This window comes from Podarcis melisellensis (assembly GCF_964234715.1).
Source record: "Podarcis melisellensis genome assembly, chromosome: 2".
Taxonomy (NCBI): Eukaryota; Metazoa; Chordata; class Lepidosauria; order Squamata; family Lacertidae; genus Podarcis; species Podarcis melisellensis.
In genome coordinates, this window is record NC_138529.1 from 3,716,613 (window position 1) to 3,740,703 (window position 24,091).

The window sequence follows — 24,091 nt, forward strand, 5'->3', positions numbered from 1 at the left end:
GTAACTGCCATCATGGCGGCATTCATTGGAGGATGGATCTGCTGCCCCTATGGATCCTGCCACTTGAGGGTGTCGCCTCACCTTGCCTCATCGGTGGGGCCAGCCCTAGGTAAACCCCACAAAGGGGCTCAATGGGGCTGGCTCACAGTTCAAGTGTATAGGATTGCAGCCTCTATGATTCTTAAGAGTCATCCTTTGATGTCATAAAGGACATAAGCACTGAGTTGGGAGAGACCTAAAGGCTAGCATAAGATAGCTCCAAGCAATTAGGAAAGGACTGTAACTCAGTGGCAGAGAGCCAGCTCTGCACGCAGAAGATCCCAGGTTCAATCCCCAGAATCTCCAGGTGGGGCTGTCAAAAACCCTGGAATAGTCACTGCCAATCCATGCTTGTTTGGAATCTCTGTATTTCAAGGCAGTTGTGGGACAAGTAAAGGTGGGTTATTGAAATATACTTGGAGTCGCACAGTAATTTCATGCTCTTTATTGCAGCTCGTAGAACAGAAGTTAAGTTTCCCCCCAAACCTCAGGCTTTATATACATTATTTACACAATGGGTCCCATCTGATTGGCTGATTCTGCTTTCTGCTTCCCTCCTGGAGCCTGATTGGTCTTTTCCTGCAAGCCAATCAGTTGTTGCATTCTAGGATCCTACCTGCCTATTGTTCTAGGATCTAAGCTTAGTACATAACAGTTATCATCCTTTTTATCGTCTGGAAATCATTTTAGGGTCACATGGCAAGCAAAATACTGTGCCAGATCTATGAATGATCCAATATGGCAATTCTCCTCATGTTCTTATCACGGTATTCCAGAGTACAAGAAACATAGTTCTAGTGTTTGTATATGAGAATTTATAGCAAAGCATGGCTTTCTATCAGCTGAGCCAAGGCTGTTTTTATGGCTGTCTCCATATTGTTTATACATTGCTCAGTGAATTTATTACTTGGTTTATTACAATGGCTTTAAATATTGCTGTGCACTGCTTTGAGCATTTGTTGTTGTGGTTTTGGTTTTGTTGTTTTTTAAAGGCAGAAAACATTTTAAAAAGGCTATTCTCAAGCCCCTTCCACACAGTGGGAGCTTTGCTGGATCAGGCCAGTAGCCCATCTAGTCCAGCATCCTGTTCTCTCAGACCAACCAGACACCCATGGGAAGACCACAAGCAAGACCGGGATGCAAGACCCCTCTCTCCTCCTGCAAGCTCCAACAACTGCCTCTGACAGGGGAGGCAGAACAAAGCCATCCTGACTAGTAGCCATTCATAGCCTTACCCTCCATGAGTTTGTCTAATCTTCTTTCAAAGCCAGCTGGCCATCACTGCCTCTAGCGTGAACAAATTCAATCGTTTAACTATGTGCTATTTGAAGAAGGGTTTCCTTTCATCTGCCCTGAATCTTCCAATGTTCAGCTTCACCGGATGTCCACCAGTTCTAGTGCTAAGTAGGTTCAAGGTGCTGGTTTTAACCTTTAAAGCCCTATACGGCCTAGGACCCTCGTACCTACGGGACCGCCTCTCCTGGTATGTCCCACAGAGAAATTTATGGTCTGCAAATAAAAACATCTTGAAGATCCCAGGCCACAGAGAGGTAAGGCTGGCCTCAACTAGAGCCAGGGCTTTTTCGGCCGCGGCTCCAATCTGGTGGAACGCTCTGTCACAAGAGACTAGGGCTCTGCGGGACCTGACATCTTTCCGCAGGGCCTGCAAGACAGAGCTGTTCCACCAGGCCTTTGGTCAGGGCGCAGCCTGACCCCCTCCTCTGGCAACCTGCACAGGATTTTGCTTGATGGTTGCCATTAATTTGATTTTAATTAATTTTATAATGAATGTTTTTTGAATGTTGAACTATTTTGACTGTTGTTAGCCGCCCTGAGCCCAGCTTTGGCTGGGGAGGGCGGGATATAAATAAAATTTATTATTTATTATTATTATTATTAAGTTACTAAAGACAAGGAGGCCCATCTGCCCAGATCAGATGACATTTACTGTCCAGATACTGATTAGTAGCGGGTGGGGAGACAACCAATTAAGAAAAACTCAGCCACATATCAGAAGAAGCAAAGAGCACACACATTTGTTATTTTGATAAATGACATACCGCTAGGGAGGAAAGTGCTTGCTGTATCATGCATTAAAGAAGAAGAAGAAGAAGAAGAAGAAGAAGAAGAAGAAGAAGAAGAAGAAGAAGAAGAAGAAGAAGAAGAAGAAGAAGAAGAAGAAGAAGAAGAAGAAGAAGAAGAAGAAAAAAAGAATTTGAACTTGACTTCCCTCCTTTCACTCCCCTTAAGGAGTCTCAAAGCAGCTAACAATCTCTTCCCTTCCTCCCCCACAACAAACACTCTGTGAGGTGAGTGAGGCTGAGAGACTTCAAAGAAGTATGACTGACCCAATGTCACCCAGCAGCTGCAGGTGGAGGAGCGGAGACTCAAACCCGGTTCACCAGATTATGAGTCCACCACTTTTCAAATTAACGTGGGCAGCTGCAGCATGTGAAGCAGCAAGTGGTGGCCTAGAGAAGACTCCGCGTTCATGGGCATGCATCAAAACACACGCGCACTGGAGGACTAAAGATGAGCGCATGCCTCTCCCACATGGGAGACTCAACTTCCAGAGACCGTACATTCTAGTAAGCAGGTGAACAACCCTAGTGAAACATCAAGTGATCATCACTAATCATTAGCAAGCAAGCAATAAGGTGGTCAACTAGGCCATTGCTATTATATACAAACTGCAGCATGACAGCATTGGACAAGCAACTGAGTGGAGCAGGGAGGGCAGCAGTAGAAGCAAGCAGGTGAGCAGAGGGAGCAGGTTTGAAATGGCCCATCAGGCCTTCCCATGTTCCCCGTAGTCGTTGTGGCTGCCACACACCAGCCCACTTGCTTATTTGATCACATGTGTGCATAACAAGGCGAGGCAAGCCTGGGGTCCAAGCAAGCAGGTGGCCTGGCTGAGTGAGAGAGGGTGGTCCAATGGCATGAGCAAGAGGGCAGCTGGGAGGGCAGCACAGGCAAGCCTTCATGCGCTCCCCACGGCTCACCCCAGGTTGAAGTCTATCTCCCCTTAGTGTGCTGCCGGCAGAAGGGAGTATGCATTTCAAAATGTGCACTTCATTTGGGCAGCAACAGGGGGGGGGGGAGGAAGGAAAGTCTGTCTCCTCTTCATTCCTCTCTCCTCTGTGAACTGTTGGGGGAGGGGTAGCTTTGGGGATTGGAGGGGAGGGGGCTAAAGGAGATTGAGCGGGTGAGGGTTGGGGGGTGAGAGGGAGGAAAGGGAAGTGTGGGGAGCACAGCAAACAGGCTGGCAGCATATCTGATGAACAAGACTGGCCTTCTAAGGCTTCTGTGAGGATATTCTTTAAGGCAAGTTGCAATAATTGTTTTATTATTACTTGATGTTGATGATGATGATGATTTCTTGCCCACCCTTCACCATAAGGTGCAAGGGTACATTGCAGCTATTTGAAAATGCGATGTCTAAAACAAATTAAAACAGATTACAGTTACAAGGATAGATATATCTCAGGTGTTGATGACCAGCATTAAGAGGTGCATCCTCTAAAACAGGCATAGGCAAACTCGGCCCTCCAGATGTTTTGGGACTACAATTCCTATCATCCCTGACCACTGGTCCTGTTAGCTAGGGATCATGGGAGTTGTAGGCCAAAAACATCTGAAGGGCCGAGTTTGCCTATGCCTGCTCTAAAAGATGAAGGTGCCAAACGCGCTGGCAAGGGTGGGGAATTCTCCACTCCCTATATTGTCACCCTGGGTCCCTAAATGCAGCAGAGGACAGAGTAGGAAAAATGTGAGGCTCTAAGAAACATCCTGCCTCTCCCCCAAACCATAAAAACTGGATCAGAATCAGTGTCTGTGTCTGTGTGTGTGTGTGTGTGTGTGTGTGTGTGTGTGTGTGTGTGATTACACACTTCCCTCCTGCTGCTGAGGAATATCAGTAGCAGATGGCAGCACACAGGCACAAGCCATGAAGACTGGAGAAATTGCTCAAGGGGCAGTTGAAAGCGAAGCCACATTCTCCTCAGTGTACCTCCCCTTTGGGCCCAGATTTGCTCCCCACCTCTCCAAGGAGCCTCTCATTTCTAGGGACCCCAGTTATGGAGAAGAGAGGCAAAGGTGACCCTCAAACCCACTGCAAGGTCTCAAGTTGGATACATCGCCGGGCAACTTACTTTCTCTCCCAGTAGCGTTACTAGGTAACTGCAGAAAGTTGACTTGCAGCATTTTAGCGCAACAAGCATGTGAGCGATGGCAGAGAGGTTCCTTTGTGTTTGTAATGAGCTGTTCGTTCCGCCCCACACCCACCAGGGTCCCTACACTTGTCACACTCTGGTGGCAGGCACCTTGTGTGGGCACCAGTCCTGATCGTGATCAGCCGCATTGTGCGAGTAGAACGCTAAACAGCATGTTAGCTGGGGGGACGGGACTTCACAAGCTGCTGCCTCGCAACCGTCTTGCAAGCTGCTTTCACTCCGCTAAGCATTGATATGCCATTCAGCTTTCCTTAGGAAGGGAAGGAAGTTTCCAGACAAGAATTCGCACCCATATCCTTCCACACCAGGAGTTCTCTTGAGGAAACTCCCTGCAAGAGCACCCAAGGCCTGGAAGATGCAGCCACATGGGCAGGACTTTGGGGAAGAAGTGTGTAGCAACACTCAGCAGACTGAGCCGGGCTGGGTGGGGCAGCGCAGGGTTGGGTCACCACTTGGGATGGGGGAGGAGCTCAGTTCGCCTTCAAAGGCACACTCCCCTAAGATGCAGTTTCCGAAACAATGTACGAACCAGAACACAGCTATCCTTCAACTTTCGCATGTAGAAGCAAGCGCTTCCGCAAATTTTTGCACTTCTTAGCAGAATGTGTATAAAAATACACACACTAGAATGAAATAGACATCAAAGGCATAGCACATAAAGGTACATTAGGGGAAATTGCAAAAAAAATATCTATAATGGGGAAAATAGCATAAAATCATAGACTCATAGGGTTGGAAAGGACCCCAAGGGTCATCTAGTCCAACCCCCTGCAATGCAGGAAGAGATCATACATCACAGATGGCCATCCAGCCTCTGTTTAAAAACCTCCAAGGAAGGCGAGTCCACCACCTCCCAAGGGAGTCCCTTCCACTGCTGAACAGCTCTTACTGTCAGAAAGTTTTTCCTAATGTTTAGTCAGAATCTCCAGAATCTGGAGGTCCTCTCCTCCAGAGCAGGAGAAAATAAGCACCATTCCTTCTCCATGTGACAGCCCTTGAGATATTTGAAGATGGCTAGCATATCTCCTCCCAGTCTCTTCTTTTCCAGGTTTAACATACCCAGTTCCCCCATTCCTCATAAGGCTTGGTTTCCAGATCATCTTGGTCACCCTCCTCTGTACATGTTCCAGCTTGTCAATATTCTTAAACTGTGGTGCCCAGAACTGGACACAGTAGTCCCGGTGTGGTCTGACCAAAACAGTATAGAGCAAGACTAACAAGTCACTTGATTGGGACGCTAGACTTCTGTTGATGCAGACCATATACAATATGTAAAAACATGTATATATAAGGAGAAATTCACACTATAATGCTGATGATTTTATGCGGCAATGTGGAAATTGAAAGCAACATTTGAAAAATGCAAAACTCTGAAAAACCAAAACTGACAGTTTTTCACATCCCTACTCCCCACATTCTGAAGTATAAGGGCACACTCCCATCGAAGGACACATTCGCACCCCACTAAGTCCAGTGGCTTACGACACCATGGCATAGATACTGTCTTGATTTATTTGGTACAAGCAAAAGCTTTTTTTCAAATGCGGCCAGAGCTGATCTGGCCCAGTCAAGAAGAAAACTCTGCAAACTTGATCACACTTAAGGAAAACAGAAGGTTGCCTTGCTGTCCCTGATTTAAGAGGTACATTGTTCAAAGTTTTTTGTTGTTGTTTTTTAATTAAATCTACTTTAAAGAGTTAAATACTCAGAAAAGAAAAAGATTCAAGGGGAGGGGCCTGTTCCCCTCTTGGTCAGTGAAGGCGATGCAGTTCTGGAGAGAAGGGCCTCATTCTAAATTAGATGCATCTGCCCTCAGTGACATTGTCACTGGTGGGAATAGTGATGTCAATATTTCCAGGAAGAAGAAGAAGAAATTGTTGGGGGGGGCAGATTAATGCTGCTGAAGCAGAACTCAATTAGGGCACAAAGAAGGAATAAACACAGCAAATAGGGGGCCCCAAAACACGACTTTTGCACTGAAAGAGTGCCCCCACAGATATCTGGTATTCCAGGGTAACCTTATTCCACTGATTCCCCACTCCATCTATCCCAGAGGAGAATCTGTGGCCCTCCAGATGTTGTTGGACTCCAGCTCACACCAGCCCCAGCCAGAATGGCCAGCTGGGTGCCAAGCTGGGCAAACAGAAGGGGTCAGCATTGTTGGGCATCCGCCAAGGCCTACGCCCTAGCAGGGAACCTTTGCTTACTGCCTGCATTGCCCCAAGTCCCCGGGCTGTGATCTACCTACGATTCTATTGTTCTTCCTCCCCATCTTTGCCTGATTACTGCACTTTGGAAGCACACAAGCAGGGAGAAGAGCAAGGCGGAGAAGGAGCAGCAGCCTCCGCAGTGGTGCGGAGGGAGAGCACAGAGGGTGCTCAGCCATGCATCTCACTGAGGCCACTTGGAGGAAATGTGGAGTATCAACCTTAACAGAATATAAAATAGAAATGCTCCCAATTTGCTTCCCTTGTATTCTGTTCCAGTATCCCAGAGTAGTGTAGTGGCTAGAATCTTACAATCATGGTTGGAAGGGACCAGGAGGGCATTCTAGCCCACCCCTTGCAGGAACCTTTTGCCCAACGTGGGTCTTGAACCCTCCACCCTGAGACGAGCTCCCATCTGGATTTGACTAAGCTGTGGGAGAACAGGGTTTGAATCCCCAATAACAGTAATAATAAATAATGGTATTATTTATGTGCTGCCCATCTGACAGGGTTTCCCCAGACAGTCTGGGCGGCTCCCAACAAAATATTAAAAAGACAATAAAACTTCAAAGATTAAAAACTCCCTTGCACAGGACTGCCTTCAGATATCTTCTAAAAGTCAGATACAGTGGTACCTCAGGTTAAGAACTTAATTCATTCTGGAGGTCAGTTCTTAACCTGAAACTGTTCTTAACCTGAAGCACCACTTTAGCTAACGGGGCCTCCTGCTGCCGCTACACTGCCACTGCACGATTTCTGTTCTCATCCTGAAGCAAAGTTCTTAACCCGAGGTAATATTTCTGGGTTAGCAGTCTGTAACCTGAAGTGTATGTAACCCGAGGTACCACTGCAGTTGTTTATCTATTTGACATCTGATGGGAGGACATTCCACAAGGAGGGTGCCGCTGCCAAGAAGGCCCTCTTCTTATAACCTCACTTCTTGCAGTGAGGGAACTGCCAGAAGGCTCTCGGAGCTGTATCTCAGTGTCCAGGCTGAACAATGGGGGTGGAGATGCTCCTTTAGGTATACTGGACCGAGGCCGTTTAGGGCTTTAAAGGTCAGCACCAACACTTTGAATTGTGCTCAGAAACATACTGGGAGCCAGTGTACTTAGGACTGGTGTTATATGGTCCTGGTCACCAGTCTAGCTGCTGCATTCTGGATTATGTGCAGTTTCTGAGCCGCCTTCAAAGGTAGCCCCAGGTAGAGCATATTGCAGTAGTCCAAGCAGGAGAAAACCAGAGCATGCACCACTGGTGAGACAGTGTACAGGCAGGTAGCATCTCAGCCATCACACCAGTTGTGATGTACACTGGGTGACTTTGGACCAGTCACTGTGGATTAGTCTAATCTAACCTAACCCACAGGGTTGTTGTTAGGATAAATAGAGCTGGGGGGGGAGCACTGAGCTCCTTGGAGGAAAGGTGGAACATAAAACAGTGGTGCAGCAATAAAATTGCTAGCACATTTGCAAAGGTAAGCAGGGTCTGGTTAGGGGTCTGGGGACTGAGATTCATGCATTCCAGAGAGTTGGACTAACTCTACAATTCCATGATTCTATGAAATGTAGAAAATTGTTAATTAAGTAAGTGGCTAGGCAGTGGCGACAGTGCCATGGAGGTGGACTCATTCAGGAAGAGCCCCCCCCCCCACTGAATACTGAATCTCCCCCAAGAGCCCCTAAAATCTGGCACAGACAATGGGTCTGCTCGGCTTACAAAGAATGAAACTGCTGGTCTTTAAGATATCACAGTCTTCTTTATTTTTCCCTCAAGTACTATAGAATTTATTAACCATCACTAAGGCACTTTTCAAATTGCAAACATGCACTGGATTATGGAGAAAGCTAGAGAGTTCCAGAAAGACATCTACTTCTGCTTCATTGACTATGCAAAAGCCTTTGACTGTGTCAACCACAGCAAACTATGGCAAGTTCTTAAAGAAATGGGAGTGCCTGATCACCTCATCTGTCTCCTGAGAAATCTCTATGTGGGACAAGAAGCTACAGTTAGAACTGGATATGGAACAACTGATTGGTTCAAAATTGGGAAAGGAGTACGACAAGGCTGTATATTGTCTCTCTGCTTATTTAACTTATATGCAGAATTCATCACCCTAGCCAGAATTAAGATCACCGGAAGAAATATCAACAACCTCAGATATGCAGAGGACACAACCTTGATGGCAGAAAGTGAGGAGGAATTAAAGGACCTTTTAATGAGGGTGAAAGAGTAGAGCGCAAAATATGGTCTGAAGCCCAACATCAAAAAAACGAAGATCATGGCCACTGAGCCCATCACCTCTTGGCAAATAGAAGGGGAAGAAATGGAGGCAGTGAGAGATTTTACTTTCTTGGGCTCCATGATCACTGCAGATGGTGACAGCTGCCACGAAATTAAAAGACGCCTGCTTCTTGGGAGAAAAGCAATGACAAACCTAGACAGCATCTTAAAAAGCAGAGACATCACCTTGCCAACAAAGGTCCGTATAGTTAAAGCTATGGTTTTCCCAGTAGTGATGTATGGAAGTGAGAGCTGGACCATCAAGAAGGCTGATCGCCGAAGAATTGATGCTTTTGAATTATGGTGCTGGAGGAGACTCTTGAGAGTCCCATGGACTGCAAGAAGATCAAACCTCTCCATACTGAAGGAAATCAGCCCTGAGTGCTCACTGGAAGGACAGATTGTGAAGCTGAGGCTCCAATACTTTGGCCACCTCATGAGAAGAGAAGACTCCCTGGAAAAGACCCTGATGTTGGGAAAGATGGAGGGCACAAGGGGAAGGGGACAACAGAGGACGAGATGGTTGGATAGTGTTCTCGAGGCTACCGGCATGAGTTTGACCAGACTGCGGGAGGCAGTGGAAGACAGAAGTGCCTGGCATGCTCTGGTCCATGGGGTCACGAAGAGTCGGACATGACTAAATGACTAAACAACAACAAGGCACTTTTCAAAAGAAGAGGAAGGAGGAGTTGGAACATAAACAGTATAGTATAACTTTGAGCACACAATTAGTGGGTTTTCCATCTTGAAAAGGCAGCCTGGCTGAAAGCTTGAAGCAGCCAAACAAACCCCCAGGTACAGGAGCACTTTCTTGTCCAGCTATACAACAACTCAGAACTTCTATAGCACAAGCCTGTACCTGTCTGCTCAGAAGTAAACCCCACTGAGTTCAGTGGACAAACTCCAAGGTAATCCTAACCCCACTTTTCTGGGTGCAAACTCCAATGAATTAATTAGAACTTGCTTCTGAGTAGACAGAGGGTACTGGTATTCAGCTAAGTCTTTACTCTGATCAAACCCACTGAAATTAATAGACATGGCTAAGTCAGCTCCATTCATTGCAATGGATCTGCTCAACTTAAAAACCGAGTTGAATGCCACCACACTTAGGACTGCACGGCAAGTCTGTGCAGGATTGCAGCCTCAGCCCAGGAAAATGACCGCTCCCTGTTCTTACCTGAGGATGGGGCTGTGCATATGGGCCCGCTGGACTTGAACAACCTCTGCCATGAGCAGAGAGGCACTGAGGACCTTCACTGTCCACAAGAGCCTTCAGGCTCCACCCTGTCAGTCCAGGAGGGCTTCGGCACCACCAGCCAGGGCCTAGTCCACTGTTTATTTTCTAAAAACATCCCGATATTTCTTCTTTCTTCACCACAGCAAAGGGGTTGTGTCCCCCCCCCCCCCTTAAATGCTGGGTTGCTGCACAGGATGCAACCTGCGGTAGGGTTGTCAGGCCTTCTGTCCGCAAGAGTTTGTGAGTTGCGGTTGGGATAGGGCACAAGGTAGAAAAGGTTCACAACCGCTAGCAAAGGCAAAAAAGGAAACGCACAAAAGCCATTTAAGGCAACCAGAGAGCGAGGGGAATATGCGCTTCGATAGATGCAGGCTGGCTTGGCAGACTATCGGACACCACCACTGACTATTTTTGCCTGTGAAAAGCCATTTATCATTTATATCACAGGAACATCTATTGGCAGCCAGCAGAGGCCAAGGGGGTTGGGCAGGCTGCTCCCCAGGGGTGATGGGGGCGAGCAGGGAATGCGTGGAAACGGCCTGTTTGTTTTGGAAGTGGGGGGAGGAGGTTCAAAAAAGTAAATGAAGCCTTGCCTAAAATGACTAGCAGCCCAAGAAGCAACCTCCGCTCTTTTAGGACACTGAAATGCAGCAGGTTTGCAGGTTGCAAAACTAGTCAGAATTTCATCTTTGCATTCAGTTGCTGGAACACAAAATATAAAACAGGTGTGTTCAGTGATTTCATTGTTACTTTTTTTAAAAGGGAACAGAACAGTCTGCACATGGTCAGAAGCACTTTGCACTAAGCTCATTTTTTTGTGGTTGGGGGGCGGACAATACCCTATTTCTCCCAAAGGACCAGAGACAGTGAAATAATTTTTGAAAACAAGAATGTGGAAAACAAGAGCTCACAAACTTTGCTTTTCCACATGTTCACGTATCAGCTTACCTCTGCACATTCAGCATCCAACTCCTTCTGAGAACGTTTCGCCAATCCAGCTGTTTGCTTACCTATTTTCCCCCTCCCACCCTCCAAGTTGCTCAGAATGACAAACACACTTCTCCTCCCACATTTTACACTCACAACAAGCCTGTGAGGTAGGTTAGACTGAGGGACACTGACTGGCCCACATTCATCCCCTAAGCTATGTGGCAGAGCAGGGATTTGAACCCCAGCCTTCCAACACCCTGTCTGGGTAACCCTCTCTTAACCAGCTGTGACCCCTCATACACACTGCCAAAAATGCCCTCCATGGTGCAATGAGGCGTCTATTGGCTACAACAGAAGGTTTCTTTCAAGCCTGATTTCAGTGAAAGGAGGGGCAAGGGGGGGACATGACCCTGTGGACACCAGAAAACACCTCTGGGGGCACATATGTGGTGGCACATTGGCCTCCAGTGTTGAGCAGCAATAGGCCTTGTAAGGCTGCAGCCTAAATCAGAGATACTGGTTGTACTGTGAAATCCCTGAGTGTCAACTCTAGAAACTTCCTTTTCTTTCCATCCACTCTCAAGGGAACTTCCCTTGCAGCATTCCACTGGAGGGGGGGGGGATGACAACAAGCAGAGCCCCAGAGAAAGGTCCAGCCCCACCAATGAGGTAGAGTGAAGCGGCTTCCCGCGACATCTCACAACAGTTTTCAAAACTCTTGCAAGAGTTCTACGAGATCTCATGAGATCTTTCTGGAAGTCGCTGCTGCTGTGCAACCCTAGTAGACAAGGCTTCAGTGGGGGGAGAAGGCAGCTTCCCATTTCGCCTCAGGAGACACGAATCTAAAGTGCATTTTAAATCTCACTATCCCTCACCCGCCCAGGCACTTGAGGCAACTTCTTAGTTGGTGCACCACAATTCAAATGGCACCAATAGCTCTGTCCTCTTCACCGCTCCCTGTCCCCCAGCATCTGGTGGTTGAAGTGATTGCCTCCTCCGTCTAATGATAAAATGACAGACTCACAGAACTGTAGAATTGGAAGGGACCCCAAGCATCCTCTAGTCCAACCCTCTGCAATGCAGGGATCTCAGCTAAAGCATCCACGACAGGTGGCCATCCAACCTCTGCTTAAAAACCTTCAAGGAAGAGAGTCCACCACCTCCTGAGGGAGATAATTCCACTGTTGAACAGCTCTTACTGTAGAAAGTTCTTCCTGGTGTTTTGTAGGAGTCTCCTTTCTTGTAACCTGAAGCCATTGCTTCTAGAGCAGGAGAAAACAAGTTTACTTCATCTTCCATGTGACAGCCCTTGAGGTATTTGAAGATGGCTCTCATATCTCCTCTCCTCTTTTCCAGCTAGCCATCCCCAGCCTTCATAAGTCTTGGTTTCCAGACCCTTGATCATCTTGGTTGCCCTCCTCTGCACATGTTCCAGCTTGCCTGTTACCCAGTCACCACTACCATGTGCTACAAGGTTGGGCTGTGGGTGGGTGTTTAAGGGGAAAGTTGCACATGAATTCTGAAAAGCAGAGGGAGATATCCTTCCCCATCCGCAGCTGCGTTTTGAAGAGGAACTACCTAACCATTTTTCACTTCCTCTTTCTCATGATGAGTCAAAATGGTCCCTGAGGTGGATGGGTCCCTCTTTGAGCTGTCACCGCATTTCCCCTAGGGCAGATGACCTCTAGTCAAACCACAGTTTGGAACATGAGTTCATTAGCAGCAATGAATGGGTGCTAATTGCAAATGCAACCGTATTAAGTTTGGCAGTTTCAAGTTTATGGGGTTATATTCAGTGTAGTGGAACGCTGGATGTTCTGCCAGGGCAAGAATTTCTCCTTGTGTGACAGAATGTCTCCTCCTACTGTGCCCTCCCCTAAATCTGTTCTGGGGTTTCCCCCAACATTCTGGAACGGATTTGGGAACAGGGCAGGGCAGAGAGGGGGGAATCCTCTTGTGCTTCTGCAGAACATTAGCTGAATACTTCCCTTAGCTTTGTTTACCAAATGCAATTAAAATAAATGATAGCCAAATTAGATCAATTTCTATGCATTCAGGAAATTTTCTTGTGCAAACTGGAGGGGGTGGGAATCAATGCAAATGTTTGCATAGAAACATTTTCCGATTTGAAGTTTTGCAGAAAACCCATACCACTGCAGTCTAGTTTGAGAGATTTCACCAGAATCATACTCCTTTCACCCCACGTTGCCTCTCTGTGCTCTTCTGAGGTTGCATGAGTGAAGGAGTCCTTTGATATCATCAGAATCATCTATCCTCTCTGCCTCCACCTGCTCAAAGCACCCCTCTCCTCCACCCAGTCTCCTCATAGCAGCCCTCTTCCTGCATTCAAGAGATGGATCAACCTGGGAGGGGCTCATGCGTGCTGGTCCCACCTCCAAGAATCCCCTCCCAACCTTTTGCACTATGAGCATGAAGGTCTACAGGGAGATTTTAACAGGATTCAGCTGAATGCAGTAAAAATCCCCATTTCAATTTGGAACTGATACATGTACAGTTCTCAGTCATGGGGAGGATTCTCGCCACATTCAATTCAATGTGGCTAGAATGTCCCTTCAGATCTTCATGTTCAACTTGTGAAAGGTCAAGGGGAGGGGCAAAATCACACCAGGATAGGGGTAGTAATGTCATGCATAGCCCCACAATGACTCTTAGGGTCCCAACTCTAAAATTTTATGATTCTATTTAGTTGAGATTCCTGCATTGCAGGGGGTTGAAGCAGATGACCTTCAGGGTCCTTCCAACTCTAAAATTCCCTCTATCCATTTTAACACCCGGGAGGGTCTGTAGGGAAGGAGTTAAAACAGGAGTTAAAGGTAAAGGTACCCCTGCCCGTACGGGCCAGTCGTGTCCGATTCTAGGGTTGTGCACCCAACTCACTTAAGAGGCCGGGAGCCAGAGCTGTCCGAAGACACTTCCAGGTCACGTGGCCACCGTGACGAAGCTGCTCTGGCGAGCCAGCACCAGCGCAGCACACGGAAACGCCGTTTACCTCCCTGCTATAAAGTGGTACCTATTTATCTACTTGCACTTAGGGGTGCTTTCAAACTGCTAGGTGGGCAGGAGCTGGGACCGAAAGACGGGAGCTCACCCCGCCGTGGGGATTCGAACCGCCGACCATACGATCGGCAAGTCCTAGGCACTGAGGTTTTACCCACAGCGCCACCCGCGTCCCCCAGGTGTTACATGGGTTCTAAATGAAACCTCAGCCCGTAATCTGACTTTATTTTTGGATTAGTTGAGGCTTCTGAGTCATCTTCAAGGGCAGCCTCACAGAGAGCGCATTGCAACAATCCAGCCTGGAGGTTCTGCCTTCTTGAGTGTAGGTTTGGCAGTGTCCATACAAGAGAAGTTTGTTACCACTTTAGGGCTTTCAGCACTAATGCAGCATCCTGAACTGGGGACAGAAACAAACAGGCATCCAGTAAGGAAGAGGGATGGGGAAGGAGGAGAAGCCCTGCTAGATCAGGCCAAGGGACCGTCCTGCCCAGCATCTGCTTTCTGCCTTGGTCAGCCAGATCCTCTAGGAAGCCCATATCAGCATATGATGATGCCGCCCCTCACCTCATTTGCCCCCTGCATCTGATATTTAGATACAGTCAACTTCCAGCTTATGCAAATTTAACTTGTGTGAATTCAGTTGTATGCTCTTGGATGAAAACATCTGGCAGGGAAACTTTGGTAATCCCACCTGCCATTGCACACAGCTTGGGAAAGCATTTGGAGATGCAGAGAATGTCCATTTTGACTATACGTGATTTTGGCTTTATGCGCTATCCCAGGAATTAACCTCCACATAAATTGAGAGTCAACTGTATATGCTGCGTCCAATATTGGTGGTAATAAACTGCCATCATGTCTAGTAGTCACTGACAGACATCTTCACTGAATTTGTCTAATCCACTTTAAACCCATCTAAGCTACTGGCTGTCACCACAGTAAGTGGCATTGAATTCCGTAAGTGAAACACGTACTGTGTGAAAAAGCTCTGGTGATGCCTGTTGAGACTCTGGCCAATATGAGAGTGGAGCAATACATGGGAAAAATGTGAACTTACTTAAAGTTACATAACTGAATAGGCTTTGCTATTGCACTGGGTTAGTTGTTACAGGCGATCTCAGAAATTGTTGCATAAGTATTCTTCCATCAATGTTTGACTTCATTGGTTGAGAAGCACTAGTTTTTGAGCTGCAGTTAATCAGCCTCCCTGGCTACAATGGTAGTTAAATTATTAGAAAGAGCAGTGCCAAGTCTCACATGTGTTTGGCAGTTGCAACATCAGATATGAAACGATCCTTATTGGTGTAGCAAAATGCCATGTTAAGTGAGGGAACTGCACTCTGCACATGCTTAAAATTTTCTTCTTTTAATCAATTGTTGCTCTGCATCATGGTCCAGGTTTAAGCTCCACCACTGCAATCTGGCTGAAATCAATCTCTGTCACTCTGTATTTGTGTTGGATGTTTTAAGCTTATCTTTAAAATGTGCTGTGTATATGCTATGAATACTGAGACTGCAGCAGAAGACTGTTTAAATCCCATACCTTAAGGAGCCTCTTAACATAGGCTGCATTTTGATGCAAGCAACTCCTTCTGCCCTGCCGCCCCCATCCCGGACCAGACTATTTGTAAAAGCTGCTAAGCTAGAGAGCAAAGAGCAGGTGGATACCTTGAGAGCCATTCCACTTCCGCAAAACCTTTAATGAAAAATACCTGCTTCCCCCCTTTAGAGCACATTCTCCGACACTCAGTTTTAAAAGAGAGAACAGGGTTCCAGGCTTTTGAAGAAACCAATTTGTATACTTATCCAGCAGGAATCTATCACAACAGGATTTCGTCTGAGCTAAGGCATAACCCCCAAAGTAACCATCCCACAACAGTGCCCAACCTAACGGTAAGTGTCATTACACAACAGATGAAATACCGGTATGTACAAACTGGTGGTTTTTTTCCAAAATTTTCTTCTCTTCTTTCTCTTCTCTTCTTTCTTTATTCTTCCACCACCCTCTTATTTTTATTCAATGCCCCCCAACTGCACCTGAGGCTACTACCACCCCCTGGATCATTCCAATGCCCCCCAGGGGGTGGTATCACTCACTTTGGGAAACACTGGGCTAATGCATGTTTACGGCTGCAAATTTGCAAAGAATTACCGTACTGCAATTTAAATTGAAATACAGTATATCTCACAATGGAAGTCTGCAAGCAGGGTACCTGTTCAGCTTGGCTGTGTGGATGCTGTTAGCTCTTGAAGGCCAACTTTGTTAAGGTTCTTTATTTAAAACCAGACCTGGACCAGACAGTCCTTCACACACATGCCTTCAAGCATAGGACAGCACTTCCTCTTAATAACTATTGGCTCTTGCTCCTTCGTCAACCCACACTCTTGCTCATGTTGCTATGAAAAGTGCTGTGTAACACTTGAGTTTTAAAAAAAGCAAGAAGGGCATCTAGAGTCACCCTTCCCCAGCCGTCAGAATATTGCCACCACAACTCTCTCAGGAAGTTGGGTTTCTAGGTGTTCTGCTGCCAAAACATTTCATGGCCATGACCAGCAAAACAAGGGCACATTTTGTACATGAACTGTACTGCTGAAATTTAAACACATCAGTTTCCTAATGCCTCCGGGGGGGGGGGGAGTGGCACACACCAAAGGGTGACTCAATTGTGGTTTCTCAATCACTCAATTCCCACTGCAGCTGGTATGGAAAGCAAGTGGGTGAGCTGGGAGTAGGGGTGTTGGATCTGGAGAGGTGGAGAGGGAGGGGGCAGGAAGGCCCAGCATGGAATCATCTCGGAGAGACAAGAGCCGTTCTCTGCATACGCTGCCAGGCTAGTAACATTTCAGTCAATCAATCAAAAGGTTGTGAGCTGATGCAGTGCTGCAGACCTGCTATGAATGAAAATGGGGTGGGTGGGGTTGAGGAAACCACAATTATTTTGCCTCCATTGGTATCCCGTGTATCTTTTTTCCCTCTGGGAATGTGAATGGGGGATGCACACGTGGAGAAGAGGAAGAGGGAGGACCATCCTTCGCTGTGGAAACTATCTGAGAGTATCTACACCACAGGCTTAGAGATTTTCAACGCAGCAGTGCCGTTCTGGAAGGACCCTCCCTGCATCCAATCCAAGAAGTAAAAAGTGTTTGACCAGCTGTGTCCACAGGACAAATGATGCCTCTATGGCACCACTCTCACCTCCATTAAAAACAGAAGCGAAAGGATTGCCTGCTTCCAGCCTTTCATTACACCAGCTCAGGAAAATCTTTCAACTCATCTTTTCACCCCCATTCACAGCTCTCTGTAAATCCTGGGAGTCTTACTCACAAGGAAGAGAGGAGCTCACGGACTAGAGGGGATCTCCCCCACCTGGTGTCCAGTACAAGGCACAGAAAGCAAGTACTACATCATCCTTGAAGAAGAAGCAGATAGGGCGACCATTAGCATCCATTGCCAAAAGGAGGGGAGGCATCTCACCCCCCCCAAAAAAAAGGACTAATAGGTTTCACACAGCCATCTGAGAGGATTGACTTGACATATGAAGCAACCACCTGTATGATGGTTTGGAGTGATAAATATATTCTTCTTAATTGAGTTACACTGTTGCTTTAAAGAGAGAGTGTGTCTCTCCCCCCCCCCCCCGCCCACCTGAGATATTTTCTCCTCACCTGGCTCACTTTGGAAAACCTACTTAATAGCAGCACAGAAAGGAAAAATGTGGGGGGTGGAGAACAAGAGGTTTTTCTCCCCTCTCTCATGCACAAAAAATTAAAAGAAGGCTAGAGTGCCCTACTTTGCAGAAGACAGTCCTCTACTAGCAGGGGTGTCATGGGAACATAAGAAGAGTGCTGCTGGATGGGACCACAAAGGCTACCCCAGGGAAACCCACAAGCAGGCCAGCGAGGCAAGAGCCCTCCTCCATGGTTGTTCTGAATTAATGGTGTTCAGAGGCATGATGCCCCTGCTGCTGGAGTTAAATATAGCCATCATGAATAGCAGTCTCTTAGGGGGTTGTCCTTTGGCAGAGATTTGTATCAGTCCTCTATTTGTCCAAGTCCAGTTTGACTCATAATAAGAGAGCCTGATATGGGGTAGGAGGTTAAAGTTGCCAGTCAGCAGGGAACATCTGGACAGCAGACTGAGTAGGCACAGAGGTCACCATCTCTCTCTATGGTGAGCTGTATTGCATTAATAATTATTTACAAATTTGCATCCTATACATTTAAACTAGCTCATGTGAATTAGTGGCCTCCTTTTCCTTTTTTGTGATGCATGTGGACACCTGAACCCAAACCCTGCTTTATATGTGGAAGGTGTTTAACATATACCATGGCCATGTCTACTTCAGCACTGAAAACTCACTAAATAGGAAGCTAGTTTGGGAGTTTGACAGAGCTCTTCCTCAGGCAGGATGTTAAGCAAAAATGCTGCTGGTTTAAGGCAGGGCACTTACCTAGGTGATACTTTACTCAGAGTTGCAGGCCAACAGGCAAGCAACCAGTGCTTCATTTGTTTTCCTCCAGGAGAAGAGAGAGCAAGGGCTAGTGAAGTCAATAGCCTCTTGTTGCTCTTCCTTTCCAGGGACGCAGGCCAGCCAAATGAGATCAAGCCTTTTTCTCCCACTGGGGACAGATTCCAGCTGCCAGAAATAGGTTCAAGGTTCCCCCCCCCCCATCCTCCCTTAGGACATTTCATTGCTCAGACTTGACCACCAGCTGCTGATGACTCTGCATCATAGCAGCTGTGCAGAGGAGACTGAGGGGCAGCCACTTCCTACTCAGGGAGTTCTCACGGACTCCGCTGACCTCAACATCCAAGGAAAGGAGCCAGATTGTTGGACAAGGGTGTGGAAAAGGAAATGGGAGGAGGGAGACTCTCACTGATGGCTGCTTCATATTAGCAGCAGGAAAAGCATCTCCTCTCACAAATGTGCCAGGGTTGCCACAATCACTAACAGTTGATTCACATGACCATTTCATGAACTTGCTCCTCCAGTTCCCTTTCAATCTGGGCAGAATCGGTACTTTGGTGGTTAAACCCAAAGCTTTCCCTCGATGCAACAGGCCAAACCAGAGGCAGCACAAACAGGTTGATCCAACATGTGCATGCTAGATTGCCTATAAAGCTTTAGCTGAGATTCCTGCATTGAAGGAACTGTACAGTGCGGTGTATGGGGTGTTAGGGAACACATTGTGCTCCTTCTGGGGCAGTTTCTCCACCTTTTGTCCGCACCTGCACTCAGCTCTCACCTGTGACTCCTAGACACTGACAACATGCAACAGCAGTCACATTCTGGGAAACAGCTTTGACAGACTGGCTAAACCAGGTGAGGGGAGCCAATGGGTCTCAAACCCTTGGTGAGTTAGAGACTTCCCCTGCATGCAAAGATGGGCTCTGACAGATTGACGAGACCAACAGAGGGTCTAACAGTCAGGAAGGTGGGTTCTGCATGTGCTGTAGAGGGAAGCGGGGGCAGATGGAGCTCATCCACCTAAGAAAGTAGCCCATCTAGGAGAAAGAAACTCTGATCCTAAACCTCCATTGTCTTGTATGATATCTTTGGGAGAAGAAAAGGCTAAGGAGTCAACCCTACACAAATCCAGAGTGGAATACCTATGATGGCTGGGTGGTACCTTGTACGTCTCCTTCCAGCAACTCCTGCAGCCCAGCTGCTGACAAACGTCTTGCTCTGCTTTCCTTTGGACCACACCAGCGAGGCTGAGAGGGAGGTCTTGTCTTCTGGGAAGCCCAGGTCCTCCATACATGCTGCCCAGGCTTGCGCCCCAAGGAGGTCACTCCAGTGCTACAAACACCCCCCGAAAGGTGTGTATTTTACAAAAACTAAAACTATGCAAAATGTGTACTATTTAAAAGAGGACTTTTACAGTATTTTTTCAAAAAAGAATCTAGATAAAACAGGATGGAATGGACCTCTGATTGAGCACCAGAAAATCTGAAATGGGATGTGTTTCAGCTGCTTAGTCCACCCTTAAAGAGGGAGCATTCTTCAGAAAGCTGTACCATGTGGTGTTTTTGAAGATACAGAGCCTAGCTCTTAAACTTGTCCCTAGTGGGTCATAGAATCATAGAATCATAGAGTTGGAAGAGACCACAAGGGCCATCGAGTCCAACCCCCTGCCAAGCAGGAAACACCATCAGAGCACTCCTGACATATGGTTGTCAAGCCTCTGCTTAAAGACCTCCAAAGAAGGAGACTCCACCACACTCCTTGGCAGCAAATTCCACTGTCAAACAGCTCTTACTGTCAGGAAGTTCTTCCTAATGTTTAGGTGGAATCTTCTTTCTTGTCGTTTGGATCCATTGCTCCGTGTCCGCTTCTCTGTAGCAGCAGAAAACAACCTTTCTCCCTCCTCTATGTGACATCCTTTTATATATTTGAACATGGCTATCATATCACCCCTTAACCTCCTCTTCTCCAGGCTAAACATGCCCAGCTCCCTTAGCCCTTCCTCATAAGGCATCGTTTCCAGGCCTTTGACCATTTTGGTTGCCCTCCTTTGGACGTGTTCCAGTTTGTCAGTGTCCTTCTTGGACTGTGGTGCCCAGAACTGGACACAGTGCTCCAGGTGAGGTCTGACCAGAGCAGAATACAGTGGCACTATTACTTCCCTTGATCTAGATGCTATACTCCTATTGATGCAGCCCAGAATTGCATTGCCTTTTTTAGCTGCCGCGTCACACTGTTGGCTCATGTCAAGTTTGTGGTCAACCAAGACTCCTAGATCCTTTTCACATGTACTGCTTTCAAGCCAGGTGTCACCCATCTTGTATTTGTGCCTCTCATATATTTTTTTGCCCAAGTGCAATACTTTACATTTCTCCCTGTTAAAATTCATCTTGGTTTTTTTGGCCCAGTTCTCTAATCTGTCAAGGTCGTTTTGAAGTGTGATCCTGTCCTCTGGGGTGTTAGCCACCCCTCCCAGTTTGGTGTCATCTGCAAATTTGATCAGGATGCCCTTGAGTCCATCATCCAAGTCGTTGATAAAGATGTTGAATAAGACCGGGCCCAAGACAGAACCCTGTGTCACCCCACTAGTCACTCTTCTCCAGGATGAAGAGGAACCATTGATGAGCACCCTTTGGGTCACAGGAGAGGTGGACAAGGAGATCAAACCTTCCTGCTTTGGGGGCAGTTGCCACAACAATTTCATTGGGAAGGAAGTCATTCAGAAGTGCTTTTTGTCTTTTCATTCCAGACCCCTCCGGCAGGCAGATCCTGTTGCTCATCAACAGGGTCATTACATAGGGAGATTTCAAACCTAATGAAGAGATTATTAGAAAATAAAGAGCATTTTTTCCAGAGGCAGCTTCCTGCCAGCTTCTCCGGTCTGCAGCTCCCTGCCACCGCTCCCTCCCTATTAGCACTAATCAGAACTGTCAGTCGCATGCAATAAACTTGCAATGCTATTTAGTTAACTGCATCTCAGACCCAACTGGGAGCTAATAGCATCACGCAGCAGAGCCCCTGAGCAGCGCCAGAGCCAGATGTGTGATTCACTTGGGCACATTCACTTTCCGTGGGTGTTGGTTATTTTTCTCAGGGTGCCAGGACTTTTAATTGCAAAACTCAGTACAGACATGATTTTTATGCTGCCATCCAAATTCTAATTCTTTGCTTAGGAAAGCTGCATTCCACATCATATATGTATATTTAAAGCACATGCATTTGCATGTGCTCGATTGCTTTGCAAAAAAATATTTTGCTTCTGCTAAAAACCCAGCTAGCCCCTGGAAAACCCTCTCCATCATCTTTACCCATTCCATTTGTGGAGTTTTTGACCAGACATCTGCCACACACTTCCAAACCATTGCCTTAGCTTAAAGACTGTTAAGGGGAACTCACTGGCCTACCCCAACCCTGCAGAAAGCAGGATTGACCCCCCTGCATCAGCTGAGGCACAGGGAGTTCAGTTGCCATGACCCCTGTATCCAGCAGTGATCTGGACACAGGATCGGATGCCACAGGAGCATCAAGTGGGGAGATGGGTCTGGGCTCACAGCCAGCTGCAGAGAATAGGGAGAGCGTTGTGGCTGAGCTGGTTGGGCAGGGAGTCCCAGAGGAACTTCCCATTCCACCAGGGCGTATAGGGCCAGGACTTCGTACCTCATGGACACCTTTCCCTGAGCCTGAAAAACCAGGAACCGTCCACTGTACACACCAATCTAGAAGCACTGGGAGTATACCAGGAGGGGGGCTATGGAACAGAGGAGTAGGGCCTGTCTTCAGGCCAGAGGGCTGGCCATTAATGTTTTGAAGTTTTCTCAAGAAAGTGGAGCCTGGAGGAGGCAGTCTGGAGACAGGCATGAAAGGGCAAAGTCTCCTCCCAACCTTTGCTGGAAGAAGTTGTTTACTGGGAGCTGTCCATGGTCCTCCAGCCTTGCCACTTTCCCTGAGAGTTCCAGCATCGGAACATAACATGATATCAGTCCTGCTCAGTCACTACCCCCACAACCCTGTGGGCCAACTTTGATAGCTAGGCCCAACCACCCACCTGTTGATCACCTGACATCATTATGTCATCAAATAAGTGACATGTGGGTGCCCCTACCTATCTATCAAAGCTGCCCCGGGGTGTGGGAGGAGATAAAAGATCTGGCCCACCAGGCCAGAAAGGTTCTGCACCCCAATAGAACAGCTTAACAGGGAGAAGCATGCCAAGACCCAATAAGATGCCACTAGCCCCTATAAAGCAGCACACCCAGAGAGGCTGCTTCTTGGAAACTAGCTGCAAAAATTCATGTCTCCCCTCCAGCCTTTCGCTGGCCTCTTTCCAAACTGCTTCTGGCCTAAACCCAGACAGGTAGACTGTGACCCACATTCCTAACTCTAGGAATGGCAACTGAGCATCAGTGTCCATTAAAGCAAGCAAGCAAGCCTTAGCTAGCAAGCTACAGAGAAATCTGCATGCTGTAGGTATCAAAACAGTGTTCTTAGTTTATTTTGTTTTATTTTTTCAAAATCTATATAGTTCCAGGAAAATGGGCATTTTGTCTTAAGATGTCCTTGTTAGAGCCACCAGTAGCTCTGTGTGAGGCTAAGTGGGTTGGGCACTCTGTGGTGGGAGTTTAAATGGCATTGAGGGCAGCAGAAGGGCAGGTGGATCAATCTGATCCAAGGGGCACAATCTGTCAGTAAATTCTCTTTCTCGGGCTCCAGTGAATAAACAGGAGCATGCATGAGGATGGTAAATGTCTGTTTCAATTGCTTTGGGTAGCAAAACATCCCAGCAGATCAGGGAAGGGGAGCCTGTAGCCTTCCAGATGTTGTTGGACTCCAACTCCCATCAATCTCCAGTCACAATGATCAACTGTCAAAGATAGTGAAAGTAGTCCAACAACATCTGGAGGTCCACAGCTTCCCTGACCCTGTAGAAGATGATCCCCTCTGTTACCTAGGAGAATGGTGTCATTTTGGATTTTACCCCTCATGCACCAAAATGGATTAAAGCTTACCCTGAGTGGGGCTTTTCAACCACCAGATCCATTTTTAAAAGCCTTGTTTCTTACCAACCCAGACCACCACACAGTGTAAAATGGATATACCAATTTCATCTGACCAAAACTGCAGGGGGTTGGTATCGTGACCCCTGAGTCCAGCAATGACCAGGACGCTAGATGCTTCCAAATGGGAGGGTTTAATTTGCAAACTTTTCATTGGCATATAAAAAATGAGATACTGGCAACAGCTTTTTTCATAAAAATAAAGTGTAAAACCGGATTAAACTGGGGTGGGGTGGGGAAATACAGGCTGGCTTTTTGATGCCAACACACACACATGCAAGAAGAGAACTCATCTCACAAGAAATGCCCCCCTGGGGGCGCCCACTGAGTCAGAAGCTGCAGTGCTACCAGCTATGGAAGCAGATCATGTTTCTGGCTTGAAAACTGATGCTTGTAATCCGTGGATTACTCCAAGGGTGTCTGGCAGAAGCCTCATGAAACAGATTCCGCAGCACCAGAGCTCATAGAACCAGAGCCAGAATCCACATGGGAATCTTTTCCCAGATGCAAGGGACCAAGTGCCTTCCACATTACTGTCAAATCTGAGGACAGACCATTTAAGATACCCTAGTTCCCCACAAGGGGATGGAGCAGAGGCTCAAAAGAATCCAGTTCACACCCAACC

At 47.2% G+C, this 24,091-nt stretch overlaps 1 protein-coding gene across 2 annotated transcripts in view; it reads right to left on the reverse strand.

The window, feature by feature from the left end:
• PDE1B (phosphodiesterase 1B) overlaps window positions 1–24,091 on the reverse strand; it is a 107,612-nt gene that overhangs the window by 27,931 nt on the left and 55,590 nt on the right. The window contains exon 1 of one of the 2 annotated variants that reach the window (XM_081898133.1): window positions 9,939–9,957. The exons of the other annotated variant lie outside the window; for it this stretch is intronic. The gene's annotated coding sequence lies outside the window, so the exon portion shown is untranslated. Of the gene's footprint in view, window positions 1–9,938; window positions 9,958–24,091 lie in introns of those variants that run through there. 2 annotated transcript variants of the gene reach the window in all.